This window comes from Thamnophis sirtalis, unplaced genomic scaffold, assembly GCF_051295495.1.
Source record: "Thamnophis sirtalis isolate CommonGarterSnake01/CBP01778 unplaced genomic scaffold, rThaSir2_p1.2 scaffold_6, whole genome shotgun sequence".
Taxonomy (NCBI): Eukaryota; Metazoa; Chordata; class Lepidosauria; order Squamata; family Natricidae; genus Thamnophis; species Thamnophis sirtalis.
Genome location: NW_028261386.1, coordinates 43916074 through 43931936, shown reverse-complemented (window position 1 = coordinate 43931936; position 15863 = coordinate 43916074). Strand labels below are relative to the sequence as shown.

Below are 15863 nucleotides of genomic sequence, written 5' to 3'. Positions count from 1 at the left end.
AGTCTCTATATATGCACAGCATTTTGAGAATCCTGCTTCTGTTCTGAGAATAGCCACATAGAAAAAAATACTTTCATGTATAGAAAGAGAGCCTTATGGGATGTTCTACCAGGGGGAGGATTAGCTGACACTGTTGTCATCTATGGAGGGCTAGGCAAAGACACATAGAGATCCACCATATTTACACACTAGTCTAAAGAGCTAAGGATACACAAGCTAAGGGAGAAATCAAAAGAGGAGAACATATCCTCTCCAGCAGCCAACAGCCAGATAAAAAGGGATTAACAATCAAACAGAAAACAATACCCTAATCAAGGAAAAACCAAGGAGAAAATCATATACGCACCAATATTGGCAAGCCAAGATATTCTATATAAACAGGGAACAAACCCCACACCCACTAGCACCAATGATGCTACGTAGTGGGATAATGAAATATCTGCAAGCAAACAACCAAGCTCAGAGAGCACCAAGAATCTCAAAAGTCCTTTTAATTTTACTGGCTTTCAACAGGTTGACTTAATTTGTTGTTTTGAGCTACTGATATTTTATACTGTTCTTTATACAGTACATTAATGTTTTTATTATTAAATATTTAGTGTTCTTTTGCTGATTGGTGTAAAAGGTATGCATGAAAACAACTATAAGCCATTTCATAAGATAAATATATCAGACCCAAGTGGCACCCTAGAGAGCTGAATGGTTCAATATTAATGCATAGTTCAGCTTGCCAAAGACAATAGTAAATAAAAGACAGACTGTTCATCCAACAGAATGTTGTCTTACAGTTCCTTTGATGAAGAACTTTCTTACTCCTCTATAGGTTTGCATGAGTATGTCAATATTTGGTTTTCAAGATCAGGAATGCTGAAGTGGTCATCCTCCTAATTTCCTACAGTCACAACCTCTTTTCTTGAAGTTCCCTGTCCCTCCCGGCCTGCACCTCCTTCCCATCCAGGAAACTCCTTAACCATCCAGCACAGGAAATCATTAAGTAGGTAACTTCAGACAAGATTTAATTACTCCAACAAAACAAAGTCATCTTCCATGCTGCAAACCATACACAGCTAACCCTCTATCACAATTATCCGTGCCTTTCCCAACCCAGTTTCACCCAAAACACAGGAGACACAAAAGTCTAAACCTGGCTCCCACCTAGGTTAATAATTCATGCTCCCCTCCCTTCCCAACTTGGTGACACCTTCAGATTCTGGTGTGGGAATGGGCGTGGAGAGCTTCTCTCAGGAAATCAGTGCAGTTATATTCTAATGCTCACATTGTCCCAAGTCACAGTCCAGGAACCGGATAACAGGTTCCTCTACATTTGCTGTAAAACAGCAGTCAGAACAAAAATTTCCCCTAACAATGTCAGACAGGAATGAATCAAATCCAAACTAAAGCAAGGCTTAATCCTAGCAGCCAACTTCCTGGACCTCCTACAATATATGCTATACCTTCCTGCAAGACTCAGTCTGCTTCAACTGCTGGTGAATTCAGACTGGTGTATCTGGTGAAAAGGCTATCAATAATACAAAACTAATCAGGGATCATTAAATGTAAAGGAACTATAATTATATTCCCCAGGTATTGATTACATTCAATATTCAAGTTACATATTCAGGGAAGCCAAATCAGACCTTTTAAAGTGATTTAAAGTGATAAGTATCCCTCAACAAAGGAGTGGGCCGGTGTCAGCTTTCTGATGCCCTATTTTAATTGTTAGATGTAAGGCTGCACCTTTCCTCAACCCATCATCGACAGTTGATTGAAAGAAAGAAAATTCCATCATGAGAATTGTTTTTCATTTCTGTGTTAACCTCAAGGCTGACTCTATATCTGTGCAGAGTTTGCTTATAACTACTGTGTTGATACCCTAGCTTAGCTTTGTGAGCCCTATTAAGTAGACCAGACCAAGAAATCAACTCCGCAGGATGCCTACAATATTTTTATTGGTACTGATTACGATAATGAAATATTTCAAGCCTGATTTTTCTGTGCAATGCCTTCTCCTCCTTCTTGTAATTCTGTGAATTAGGGAGGTGACTGAGTGCTTCCAGATGTTATCTGGACATTCTGCACTTGAGTGCACAGGAAGATGGGGAGTTAAAAAAATGGATCATGCTCTCATTTTGAAGCTATCTAAGCAACCTCATTCTAGTCAGTAATAATGATTCTTATTTAACATGTCTGAGTAGTTGTTGCAGAGACTGACAATTCAACAACCAAAAAGATCAAAGGACCTAGAAATGTTTGGCCTTGAGGAGATTTGGGTGGCCATGACAGTACTGTTCAAATATTTGAAAGACTATCACACAGAACAAGGTCAGGGTCTGTTTTCCATCATTTCAGGGTAAAGGATGTTGATTAATAACATTTAAGTTAAAGAGGAGCAGATTCCAATTTGAATGTTACAAAAAAAAACACAAGAGCAGCTGTTCCTTGACACAGGAGATCTGTTGTTTCTCACCACCACTGCCTGTTTGCAGGATCATCCTCTGCCTTCATGAAGGCAGGCAGATCCCTATCTGGTTGACCACTTTCCCCAATGACGGAGGGGCCTGGGACAGCATCAAGCTCAGCCCCTGGCTTCTCCAAATGTTCCAGGGGTGCTATATCTGTCAGATTGTCCTGGTTCCAATTCCTCATCCAAATTGGGATCTGACAGGACCATGACAAGTACTGGTGAGGCGGCAGCGTCACTCCTCTTGATGGACTTCACCAGGCAGTGGCTATTTACCTCAGCAAATGGAGTGAAACAACGCTGGGGGAAAGGCATCTGTTTCCTTGATTTGCATTCATCAACCTCACTGCCTCTTCCCATGAATCTTCTTTCCTGACTATATACTTTGGAACATAGCTTATGCCTTGGCCTCTGGATTTCACAGATTTTGCCTGTGCCTCATGGACTTGTTTTTCCCTTACAAAATGCCCTAGCCTTGCCTCTGCCTTGTGGACTTGTCTTGTTCCATGGATTCATGTTTGGTTTGTTCCTGGACTGAGCTGTGAACTCCCGGAGGTTGTGTGGTTGTTGGCATGGAGATAAAACCTTTACCCCAGCAGTGATGTGTGCATGTGTGAGTGAGATCAAGCAAAAGGATGGTGGATTCTCTTTCACTGGCTGTTTTCTAGTGAAGGTCTAGGCCAACTCACCACAGCCAATTTGCCATGGGACAACTTGCAATGGGACAATTCAATGTGGGATAACTCAAGAGAGGGACAACTGAATTGCAGAAGGCTTTGTTTTGCTTTATATTTGAGTAAATGTAAAGGTAGAAGTTCTCGAGTTTGGGTTGAGCTGCCATTTGTCCCTCTCTTGAGTTATACCACATTGAATTGTCCCATTGTGAGTTGTCCCATTCCATTCTAGTGAAGACTAGGCAGCCATTTGTCAGGGATTATTTAATTTGGATTCTTTCACTTAGCAATAGATTGACCTCGATAGCAAAAAAGGCCCCTTAAGAATCTAGGATTCCACCATTCTTCCTGCACGCTAATAATTATTGTAAGGTATGGTGCAAACAACATTGTTTTGCAGCCTTACTGTTTTCCCAACAGATACAATCTTGGTTGTAAGCTATCGTGTAAACCTGCGTGCACACGCACATGTACGTGCATGGGTGAGAGAACGTAATGGTTCACTTGAGACCAGACACACGGAGATAGAGATACCAGTTCAGTGCACTTTGATTAAATCAGAACGGAAAATCAAGATAGGAAGTCTTTCTACGAGAGTTGTAAAACTCACTAAAACCGATTAGAATGATTAGGATTGGGTGTGTATATTAAGTTGCCTGTAAAATTCACTAGATATAGATTCAAGGGATGGGAGGCAGGCGAGACAAAAATTCCCACAAAGAAGAAATGCTCATCTAATTCTGCCACAAATCCAAAATCTCATTTTGTGATATATTTATTATTTTATTTATCTATATGCTCCTAATTATCAAATTCTATATCTAAGTTATTTTGCAAACTATCTGGAAGAAAATCAGCTTATCCAAAAGACGAGATTACATTACAGTGATCACTGCTAATATGTCAGCAACCCTAAAACATGGTGTACAGTAGAATTGGCCTGTATTTTCAAGGGAATACATACTATACGGCACTTGAGAATCATGGCAGCTGAACAAAACTGGAAGGCAGATAGTTGGGGAAAGATAGAGTTGGACTCTCAGTCGAACTGCAAAACTGGCAGTTGCAGACACCCATTAACAAGACTGCATCTCCAAGACACTTCTGCAGCAAATATAATTTATATCACATCTTTATGCTCTGAGAGCGTGATTAATAAATAAACACATAATTAAATTTAACATAAATACTCAAGTTGTCTAATAAATAAAACCAATTTGATGCAGGAGGAGACTGACGTCTAATCCTTAGGCATGGAAATTGGCTGGATGACCTTGAGCCAGTCACCATCTCTCAGCCCAACTTACCACAAAGGGTTACTGTTGTGGGTGAAATAGGAAAGAGCACTATAACCTGCCTTGAGTTGTACAGAAAGAAGGCAGGATATAAATACATTCAAACATAATAAATATATGAATCAATAAATTCAAGCATAGTTCTGGCATCCCAAAAGTGCTTTTTCAAGAGGCAACTTTGTTTTTCTGAAGAAACCTCTTGGATGAGGAGCAAAACATCTTCAAAGAAAAACCAGAAAGTCCAATTGCCACTTGAAAAAGTCCCATTTTGGGACAACCATGACTTGGTTGACTGAGAATCTGCATAGACATAAATCTGTTGAAAAAGATATATGTTAAAAGATTTCCTACATACTGGGAAAATGGGGGTCCCACCTACAATTTCCAAAAATATGTTTTCCACAGTCTAGGAATTATGCAGGAGAAGGTCTTGGCCAGCTTGCCAAAACATGGCCTTTGACAACAGGGAGAATATTCAGAACGGTTTCTGCTGCTAATCTTAAAAAGAACCTTATGGGTTTGTAAACAGAGAGATTATCCATAAGATACTCAGACTTTAAGCATCCGAAGCCTCAAACATAATACCTTGAATTGTTCTTGGTAAACAATTGGCAACCTATAAAGAACTTTCAGTAGGACTTCTTTCAAGCATCATATGATCCATGTACCCAGACCCAGTTAACTCTCTGAATTGCAACCTTCTGTAGCAAGTTCATCTTCAAGAATTTTTTTCCCCTGAGGTCAGCTCTATACAGTATTGTATAGGATGTTGCTAAGGGATGGATAAATATAACCAAATCTGACTAGATCAAGAAGAAACACAGCTGGCACACCAGAAGCTATGAAAAGCACTCCTTGCTGTTGTTTGTGAATCCAGGGTCAGCTAACCAATCAATAGGTTTCCCATTCAGTGTCTATAGCTTTTCTTAAACTGATTTTAAAAACAGGCATCAAGGAAATAATAAAAGAAAGAGCTTGAAACATGTATTTTACCCAGGCCTTTGGCAAGGGACCGAGACACCTTGCTTCAACATTCTTGCCATCATTTATCTATACTTTAATTGATTTTATTATAATTTATTTCATTGTTTTGAGCCAGCAAGAGTTGTTGGAGTTATTATAATAACAACATAATATAAGAGAAAGGACTGGAGAAGATAAACAAAATACAAAGACCTGCAAACAGAAATTGAACAACTGTGGGGAAAAAAAGCAAAGGTAGCAACAATAGTGATAAATTTTTTAGATTTTTTTAGATTTTATTTATTATTTATAGGCCGCCCTTTTCCCTGAGGGGACTCAGGGCGGCTTACAATTCATGGGAGGGGGTGTGCAAGACAAAACATAAGACAGTACGTGAATAAAAAAAGTAAACAATAAAACACAACTTTCATTCAACATTCGGGTGGGGCGGATTAAAATCTTTATCCCCAGGCCTGACGGGATAGCCAGATCTTAAGGGCTGTGCGGAAGGTCTGGATGGTGGTGAGGGTGCGAATCTCCACGGGGAGATCGTTCCAAAGGGTCGGAGCTACTACTGAAAAGGCTCTCCTCCGCGTAGTTGCCAGTCGGCACTGACTGGCGGATGGAACTCGGAGGAGGCCTAATCTGTGCAATCTAATAGGTCGAAGGGAGGTAATTGGCAGGAGGCGGTCTCTCAAGTACTCAGATCCACTACCATGGAGGGCTTTATGGGTGGTAAGTAGCACCTTGAAGCGCACCCGGAGATCAACAGGTAGCCAGCGCAGCTCGCGGAGGATAGGTGTTATGTGGGCGAACCGCGGTGCGCCCACAATCACTCGCGCGGCCGCATTCTGGACTAGCTGAAGTCGCCGGATGCTCTTCAAGGGCAGCCCCATGTAGAGCACATTGCAGTATTCCAGCCTAGAGGTCACATAAATAAGCACCTTGGGTGAAATCCCAAAATATATGGAGCATCTCTTGAACACCACTAGTGACAAAATCACCATCAGTTGATTGCAAAAGGCAGCTTTGCTCAGAACAGCTTACATCCTGTGATGAATATCTGTAACACCATCAAACATCCACATCTATCTACCCCAGGTTCTTGGGAACGACTTGATAAGTTTGGTTTGGTTTGGTTTGGTTTATTGGATTTATATGCCGCCCTTCTCCCAAGGACTCAGGGCGGCGTACAACATTAAAAAAACAGTGATCAAAAATGCCAAATTCAGTCTGAACACCCGGCTGACTATGCAATCGACCATAACAATAACAATTGTGGCCTAAAGAAAAATCAGTGTAAGAAACTTGAAAACATTTTATTTTTTATTTTAAAAAGTATTGTATTTTTTGGAGTATAAGATGCACCTTTTTTCCTCAAAAAAGAGGCTGAAAATCTGGGTGTGTCTTATACAGTGAATACAGCATTTTTGCCTCCTGAAACCCCACCCCTTCACCAAAATGGCCGTGCATACCCTTATGGAGGCTTTTAGAGAGCTCCTGGGGGCTGGGGAGGGCAGAAATGAGCAAAAAACTGGCTGTTTTTTGCTCCCCCCACAGCACTCTATAAGCCTCCATAGGGCTATGCTTGCAATTTTTTGACAAAAAACTGGCCTGTTTTTTCTCATTTTTGCCCCGCTCCTAGCACTCTGTAATCCCCCACCCCAAGGCTATTCGTGCCTTTTTTGAAAAAAAAACGGGCCTGTTTTCATGAAAAACAGGCCGTTTTTGGGAGGTTGCAGAGTGGAAAAACTTTTTTTTCCCTTTTGGAAAGCTCTTTAACTGATTAATGAGAATTACATTGATCAAGTGTTGTGCCAGCAGAAACACCTACCTATCTACTGTATTTCTCTCTATCTCTATTTCTCTCTCTCTATCCCTGTACCTACCAACCAACCTTCTCTCTCTCTCTCTCTCTCCCCCTACCTATCTACTGTATTTCTTTCTATCTCTTTCTATTTTTCTTTCTCTATCCCTCTACCTACCTACCTACCTACCTACCTACCTACCTACCTACCTACCTACCTACACACACATTCTCTATCTCTATTTCTCTCTCTATCCCTTTATCTACCTACCTACCTAACTACTCTCTCACCCTACCTACCTACTGTATTTCTCTCTCTTTCTCTCCCTGTATATCCCTCTATCTACCTACCTACTTTTTTTAAAAAAATGCCTCTTCAAAACCTTGGTGCGTCTTATACTCCAGTGCGTCTTATACTCTGAAAAACACGGTACTAACATTTAAAATGTGATTGATTTAGAGAAGTACAAAAAGATCCAAGGACAAAAGAGAATTTTAAATATTATTTCTACTTTTTAACATTTTTGAGGATTATGCTGTTTATGACCTCAGTAGAACTATTATGTAACCAAAACGAGGGGGGGGGGATATTCAACTATCATCTTCAAAAACAAAGAAAGAAGGTATAAATAATTGTCTATTACAACTATTTGTTTAGTGACTGTTCAAAGTTACAATGGCACTGAAAAAAGTAATTTATGACTAGTTTACACTTACCAGCATCCACATGGTTGCATGATCAGAAATTGGGCACTTGTTAACTGGCATGTATTTATGACACTTGTTGTGTCCCAAGATCATGTGATCACCATTTGCAACTTTTCCAGCTGGCTTCTGACAAGCAGAATCAATGGGGAAAGCCAGTATTCATTTAATAATTGAATGATTCACTTAACAACTACAGGGATTAACTTAACCACTGGACTAAAGGCCACAAAATGGGGCAAAACTCACTTAACAACTGCCTTGTTTAGCAATGAAAATTCTAGGCTCAGTTGTGGTCATAAGTTAAGGACTGCCTGTAATACCAAACCCTGCAAGAAAAGATACCCTGCAGAATCTAGTTAGATATGAAAGCAAAACTCAAAACAAATGTTACATGTTTGACACTGATGTCTATGCATGTTTCTCAAACACTTGAATCAATTCACTATATCAAAAATACAAGATATAATTGTGTTATTAGCAGTGGTAGGTTGTAATTTAGTTTACTACTAGTTTGCTCGTGCACGCAATCGCAAGACATTTCTGCGCAGGCGCAGAAGCGTTTGGGTGGGAGGCTGCCACCACTACCAGTTCGCCAATCCGGAGCCAACCGGCAGCAACCCACCTCTGGTTATTAGGCTTCTTGAACTGAAAGTCCCATTTTAAAAAAGCAGGCCAACCTTGTTTCACACTTAGGTTTGATGGAATTATACGCAATATATCTATATTTCTTTGAAGACTTTTATATACTGTGTTTCTATTCTTGAAGAGACTATAAAAATAAAAATAGTTATTTATGGTCTGTATTAAAAGACAAGAAAAATGAGCTTAAAACCCTAAATCATTTACAACCAGGGGAAATTATTAAAACCAATGTAAGCAACAACATATACAATACTCAGTCATTTAAAAGATTGAAATCAAGCACGTAATAAGCTTTCTAGTGGTTCAAAGGCCATCCACCTTTATCTACACCGAGCAACACACATCTAGATTTTCCCACAATCTCTCCCCAACATGAGATTGCCACCCAAAGTCTCAAGAATATACTGCTTTGAATAATGTACTTCAGCTTCTAATATGTGTACTATTTTCCACTAAGAAGAAAATGCTAGTCCAGCCTAAGATGCATTAAAAATGAATGGAATAATTTGGGGCAGCTGTATGCAAGCAGTCAGTGTAAGGCATTTTTGTCACTGTACACAAATGCAATAAATAGACATTTTAAACCTGAGGACTGGGAATAACAGAAGCAAAGAATAATTGTAACTATGGTTTAGTGAAATCAACAAAAGGTTAATCAAGATATAGATTCATATATTATTCTTAGACCCAGCAAAATGTCATGGGCAGATAAGAGCTAGATATGTTTCAAAGCCCAAATAAAAAGTATTGTTTTTTGTAGGTGCTCAGTACTCCACCGATCATCCTTCTCCAATCTAACATCTTCCAGATATAAGAAGAGACAGAATAGCCTTGGCCATGCTGGTTGAGATGTCAGTCCAACCTGGCTGGAGAACACCACATTCAAAAAGCCTACTTTCATGTTTCTAAATGCTTTATATACCTGGAGAAAAATGATCCATTTCTCGATTAGCTTTTATTGGAAATAAAAGGGGTTTTAAAAGAGGGGCTGATCATACAACTTCAAGATGTAGTTTTTCCAAAGAGCTGTATTCTTCTTAGATGTAATAGAAAAAGGCATACTTTTCCTCCTCCTTATTCTTCAGAAATGTTCTTCCTCTTTCAGAAAGGAAGAATGTGGTTTTATTGAAAGTGTTTGTCAGATAATGTTTTTATTAGGAGAATTCCAGGAAGTTTGAGTGCATGTTTTCTATCCTTCTGCATATCAGGATTACATGCATGGACATGTTTCAAAGGAAGCCACAGGCCCAAACGTAGCCCACCTTCCAATTTCTTTACTTCTCTTTCAGAAGCAAAGACGCAAGCCCAGGACTGGTATTCAGCCCTTCTTCTTATTCTTTAGTATCCTGTTCTCTCTTGCAACAACAGACATACAAATGTGGAGTCCGTGGTATCTCTGGGCTTAGCTGTTTGCAGACATTTCATTATTCAACTAAGTAACATTATCATCATATTATTACTTAATTGGATGCAAGCAAACAAACAATCAAACTCAAAGAGCATCAAGGATTTCTCAGTTCAACCCTCAATTACATATGTTCTTTTCTACTGGAGACACACAAATGCCCAACAAATATTAACATATATATTATGTGAAAATGCATACATTAACTAGGCAAGCCTCACGTTTGTACATTTACCCTACTCTGATTATAAACAATCATTTCCTGTGATGTTCAGTGCTAGAGAAGTGCATTTTATTTCAATTATAAATGGAAACAAGTAATCCAAAACTATGATATAATTTTGATTTTCTCTCAAAAGGTACTGCCAATGGAAAAATCAATAGAACTAAATCAATTCCCAAGGAGCATCTGTTCAAAGAGAGACCACAAAAACAACACAGACTAACATTGGCTGTCACCTACATTTACAGCTCATTTCATTCAAACATATTACTAATAAATTACAACGCATACCGAACAATGATGCTGAACAGGGTGAAAAGGGCGTTGGTACTTACCTGATACGCCTCTTCTCATAGTGGGGGGGGGAGTATCCAGCATGGGTTGACTTTATCCTCTCGTTGATTGGACTGAGTCATCAGAGCTCTTGGTATAAGCCTCTGGTCCACCAGGCTCCGCCCAGTTTGTAGACGAAGAACTCTATCCGACTCGTTGAACCATCCACTCCAGACCTTGTTAAGGTTTCTACTTTTTATTGAATCCTACTTTGGTCATGTTATTACAACCTACAACCTAGTAAATGTTACCCTACCATGACAGGGGGGGTCTGGATACTCCCCCCCCCACTATGAGAAGAGGCGTATCAGGTAAGTACCAACGCCCTTTCTCCATAGTGAGGGGGAGGAGTATCCAGCATGGGACGTACCAAAGCCAACGTCCCTAGGGTGGGTAATAAGTTGAAGACCCCTGGCCAAAGTAAGCCTGGTGAGATGTCTCCCTTGCCCTGTGGACAGCCTGTAGTACCCTGCGCTCAAACAAAGCCTCCACCGAGGCAAAGGTGTCCAGCTTGTAGTTCCTCACGAAGGGTGAGGAAGAAGACCCTGCGGCTGCCCTACATGTCTCCGCCAATGAGGCCTGTGTAGCCCAGGATGCCAAGGTGGCTGCACTTTGTGTGGAATGTGCTGTGATGGGGCTTGGTGCCTGCATGCCCTGGGATTGGTAGGCTGTAGCAATGCAGGTCCTCACCACCTGCCTATTGTGGTGGAAGTCACCTTTTTACCCAGAGACCACAGATGGTAGGAGACCAACCGGGCCTCGGACTTTCTTTTTGGGCAGGTTCTATCTAAGGTGTGCCACTTCTTCTCTAGGGGGTGAGCAGGGTCCAGACAGAAATTGGGCACGCCCAGGTCCTGTAATTTGTGGACACATGAACCCACCTTAGGAATGAAAGAAGGGTCCAGCCGCGGCACCTCTCTGTCCTGGTGAAAGATGCATAGGTCGTCCTCCATGGACAGGCCCTGCAGCTGTGATGTCCGCCTGGCAGATTTGATGGCCACTAGGAGCACCACCTTAAGGGTTAAAAACTTTAGAGACATTGTTCGCAATGGTTCAAATGGGCCCCCTTAAAGCATCCAGCCCTTTATGCAAGACCCAGGAGGGGCACCTGTGTATCCTGAGTGGTGTGAGGTTGGATGCCCCCTTCAGAAACTGACTTGCTAAAGGTTGTTGACTGAGTGCCTGGGCTCTACCCCATAGAAGCGCTGAGAAATGGCCGAGACTTGTCTCCTAAACGTGTTAGGGTCTAACCCCTTGTCCAGGCCTGCCTGAAGAAATCTGAGCACTAAGGGCTCTATCCCCCTGATGGAAAGTCTTTCCTCCTTCAGGATGCTCCGCTCAACCACCAAGTGGTCAATTGGAGCCATTGGGGTTCCGGGTGTTCCAGTGACCCCTGCCTGAGGGAGAGCCTATCCTGAGGAATCCTCTGCACTCTGTCCCTCAATAGCGACTGAAGGTCTGTCAACCATGGCCTCCTGGGCCAATAGGGGGCAACCAGTACCAGCTCCGCCCCCTCCCACAGAATTTTTGGATGACCCTGGGAATCCGGGGCAAGGGTGAGTAAGCGTAGAGCAGTCCCCGAGGCCAGGGGCCAGGAACCTTCCATCCTTCCAAGGTGGGCAAAATGAGGACCCGGATTGTTGTTGGGGGCGACATGCTGACTCTGCAAACCGCCCAGAGAGGGCTGAAAGCCCTATGAAGCGGTAGATAAGTCTAACTGCTATTGCCCCTTCTGACCCCAGGCTTTGGTACCTGGCGTAAACCTTGGGAGCTGGGTGTTGGGGGGGGGGCTCGACTTCCGGGTGGCTGAGGTGGTCCATCGCCTCTCTGAAGATCACCGGGTGCAATCTCCACTCCGAGTTGTCCACTTCTGCCCGGCTGAGCCATTGGCTCTGATGTTGTCCCCCCCCCCCGCTATATGTTCCGCCCTTAAGGAGAGAACATTCCATACGGCCCACTGACCCGGCCTTTTGGCCTCCCTCATGAGGGCCTTCGACTTGGTCCCCCCGTCTGTTGAAGTGGGCCTTGGGTGCAATATTGTCTGTGGGGGGGTTCACTGTCCCTGCACTATCTGGTCTTCTAGGTGGGCGCCCCCCACCCTCCGAACAGGTTGGCACCTGTGGCTACCGTCATCCGGTCTGGCGTTCTGAAGAATTCGCCCTTGGTTATCGCCGGGGACGTCCACCCGATCAGTGAGCGTGGGACTATTGCCGGGAGAAGAACCCTGGCCTGGGAGTAGCTCCTGTGCCTTTGCTGGAATGGCAAGGGAACCCTTGTAGGTCTCTGATGTAGAGACGGGCCCAAGGAATAATGCCAAAGGCTGAAACCCTGGTGCCTAACCATCTAGACCATGTGGCTAAAGGCACCCTGTCTCCCTTGATTACCTGGATGACTAGTCGTCTTAGCGAGCACTGTCTTTTGGGTGACAGGAATATCTTACCTGCCACTGAGTCTATCAGAGCCCCTAGGTGAATGAGCCTAGTGGAAGGGTAGAATTGGCTTTTAACCGGATTCCCCGAGAACCCGTGCTCCCTCAGGAATGGCAAGGTGATATCTAGATCCCCTAATGCCCCTTCAAAGGATGACTGTATGAGGAGGTCATCTAGGTGGCCTAGAATCCTAACTGGAATCTGCCTCCAGCTCGCTGCTAAGGCAGCCATTACCTTGGTGAAGTCTTGCGGGGAGGGATACCGGCCGAAGGGCAAGGCCTGGTTATGGGAGTGCTGCCCCAGGTAGCTGAGCGTGAGAAACCTCCTGTGATGGGAATGTGTAAATAGGGCTCTGTGGGGTCTGTAAAAGTGCGGAAGTCTCCCTGTCTGATTCCCTCCAAGATGGAGTGGAGGGAATGTATTTTGAACCTCCTGTAATGATTGAAGCGGTCCCGCCACTTCAGATCCAGAATTGCTCTCCATCCCCGATGTCTTGGGGATTACGAAAGGGATGGCGTAATGCCCTTGGCCCTGCTGTCTAGAGGCACTGGCTGGATGGCTCCATGTCCAGCAGGAGTTGTATAGCTGCATCAGTAATCTCCGTGCCGGGTTATTTGAAACCGGGCAGTTCTGGAAAAACCCCAGGGGTTTAGACAGGAGTTCCAGAGCCGGACTGTGCCTCATGGTGTTCTGAACCTATTTATCTGATGAGGCACGGTCGCAGCAGTCGGTGAAGTATGCCAACCGCCCCCCTAGGGGGGGGTGACTCGGTTCTGGCCTTAGTTTTTGCAGGAGGGGCATCCCCCCCGCCACATCCTCCGCTCCCTCGGAAGGGCCGCTTCTGCTGCCTGCCCCTCTGCTGCCTATCTTGGCATCTCTGCCTGCCGGAAGAGCCTCCTCGTAATGCCTGGCACCTGAGTACCCCGCCCCTGAACCCCTGAAGGGATCCTAACCCCAGAAGGAGGACCCGAAGTCTTGTCCCCGGGAACAGGGCCGTCTGGAATAAGGCATCGTCCTGAACTGTCCTCTCTTAGGGGCTGTGGGGAGATCCTTCCTCTAGTCCTTATTCTCGACCAGATAGGGGTCCAGAGCGGGTCCAAAAGGGACATCTCCTGTGAAAGGAGTGGATGCCAGGCGCCACCTGTGGTGAACCTCTGCCTGCCACTGTCTCAGCCACAGCAGCCTGCGAGATGCAACAGTGGAACAATTGCCCTGGGGGCAAGCCTGGTTGCAGACAATGAGGCATCTGCCACAGATTGGGTGAACGCCCCCAGCTTATTGATGTCCTGGTGCGCTCTGACCTCGGTAATGGGGATGCGTTGTTGCAGCTCCTGCAGCCAGAGCAGAGGAGACCTGTTGAACAATGAGGCGGTGATGGCGGCCCTCACCGCCCAGGCGGCTGCCTGATGCCTCTTCAGAGGGTGAGGCCCGCCTTCCTGTCTTCCCACGTCAGAGCCTGCTCAGGTTCCCCTGGCAGAATCAGGGGTGTTGCAGAGCCAAAGCTAAGGCGCCCCTGGTGGGTGGGATAGCACCCCCTCCATGTCTTGATCCACATTGAAAAGGCCTTGTCTGTGGATGTGAGCATGGGAATGGCCCCTTGGCACTTGACCGATTCAAGAAGGCCCTGGGAGTTGGCACTGTGTCGGTCTCAATGGCCTGCTCCTCAAACCTGGTTTCTGCAGAAAACCCCCTGCTGCTGAGGCGGAGCCTCTGCTGCTCTGTTCCCAAGCCTGGCGGCTGCTTAACCCTTAAAAAGGAGTGATTTATATAACAAAGGCTGGAACAACCCGGTGAAGGTCAGCTTGGGGGGGGGGCAAGCCTATGTCATTGGATAGGTCATCCTCCCTGACTTCCCCCTCCTCACAATCCAGCTCACTCTCCTCCCATGATAAGGCTGAGGAGCTAAGCTGTCCTTCCCCTGGGTTTCCAGCCCTTCAGGTATCCTAGGAGAGGATGCCACTGAGGCAGCATTTGAGGCTGCTGCAGCAATGTCAGGCGTTGCTGGAAGCCCTTCATCATTATGTCTGAAAATTGGGGGCTCCTGTGGTGCTTGCTGGCTGGGGGCCCTTGCCTGTCTGGGGGGGGGTGGCAGAGGCTGATCTCAGGGAGGCAGCATGGGGAGGGGGATTGCCACCTCTGAGGGAGACCCCAAGGACTAGGGGTGTCAAAGGGGATTCTTGCCTGCAAATGGTTGTCTCCCCTGCAGTCCCACCTGCTGTGGGGCCTCCAGGAGCCTTTCTTTTCTTTCCCTGGCATGGGATGGATTTGAGGCCACTTCCCCTCTTGCAAATCTGTTCCAGTCTTTAATGCCTCCTCCTTTCTTATTTAGATGGCTTGGGAGGCTTGTGACTCCCCCCCCTGCTTTCAGCTCTGCCCTGGGGGGAGGTGTGTGTTTTTTTTTTTTTTTTTTTTTGTCTCTGCCTTTCCTCCCCCCTCCCCGCCTGTTTCCAGCTCTGCGCTGGGGGAGAGGTGCTTCTTTTTGTCTCTGCCTTTCCTCCCCCCCCTTCTCTGGGCCGCCTGAGGGGTGGTCACTAACCTGGTGGGACTGCCGGCTGTTGTTGCCAGTACCTGTGTCCTGCCAGTCTCCTGTTGCCTCTGGGCGCCGCCATCTTGGAACACATGGTCCCTTATGGCTTCAAGATGGCGCCTTTGCCAGGAGATGAAGGCGCCCCTTTTGAATATTCTGGCTGGGCGGCTTGTGCTCCGAAGAGCTGCGCTGCTGCCGTTTTCTTCACTTCCCATGCCGCTGGAGTCCTTGCTTTGCCCGTGAGCCCCCTCCAATGAGGTGGGTCACGTACCAATGGGGCGGGCGCTCCGCGTTTGCAAGGCTCCCTTCCAGGGGGCGGGGGGGCTCCGCGCCGTCCTAGCCTGTCCCTTCTCACGATCCGCGGCTCTTGGGGAAGTCTCCGGCGCTGCTGGCGTC

General features: G+C 45.2%; 1 protein-coding gene across 8 annotated transcripts in view; it reads right to left on the bottom strand.

The window, feature by feature from the left end:
• The window catches only part of TRERF1 (transcriptional regulating factor 1), a 90362-nt gene that overhangs the window by 27427 nt on the left and 47072 nt on the right, over nucleotides 1-15863 (bottom strand). The window lies entirely within an intron of this gene.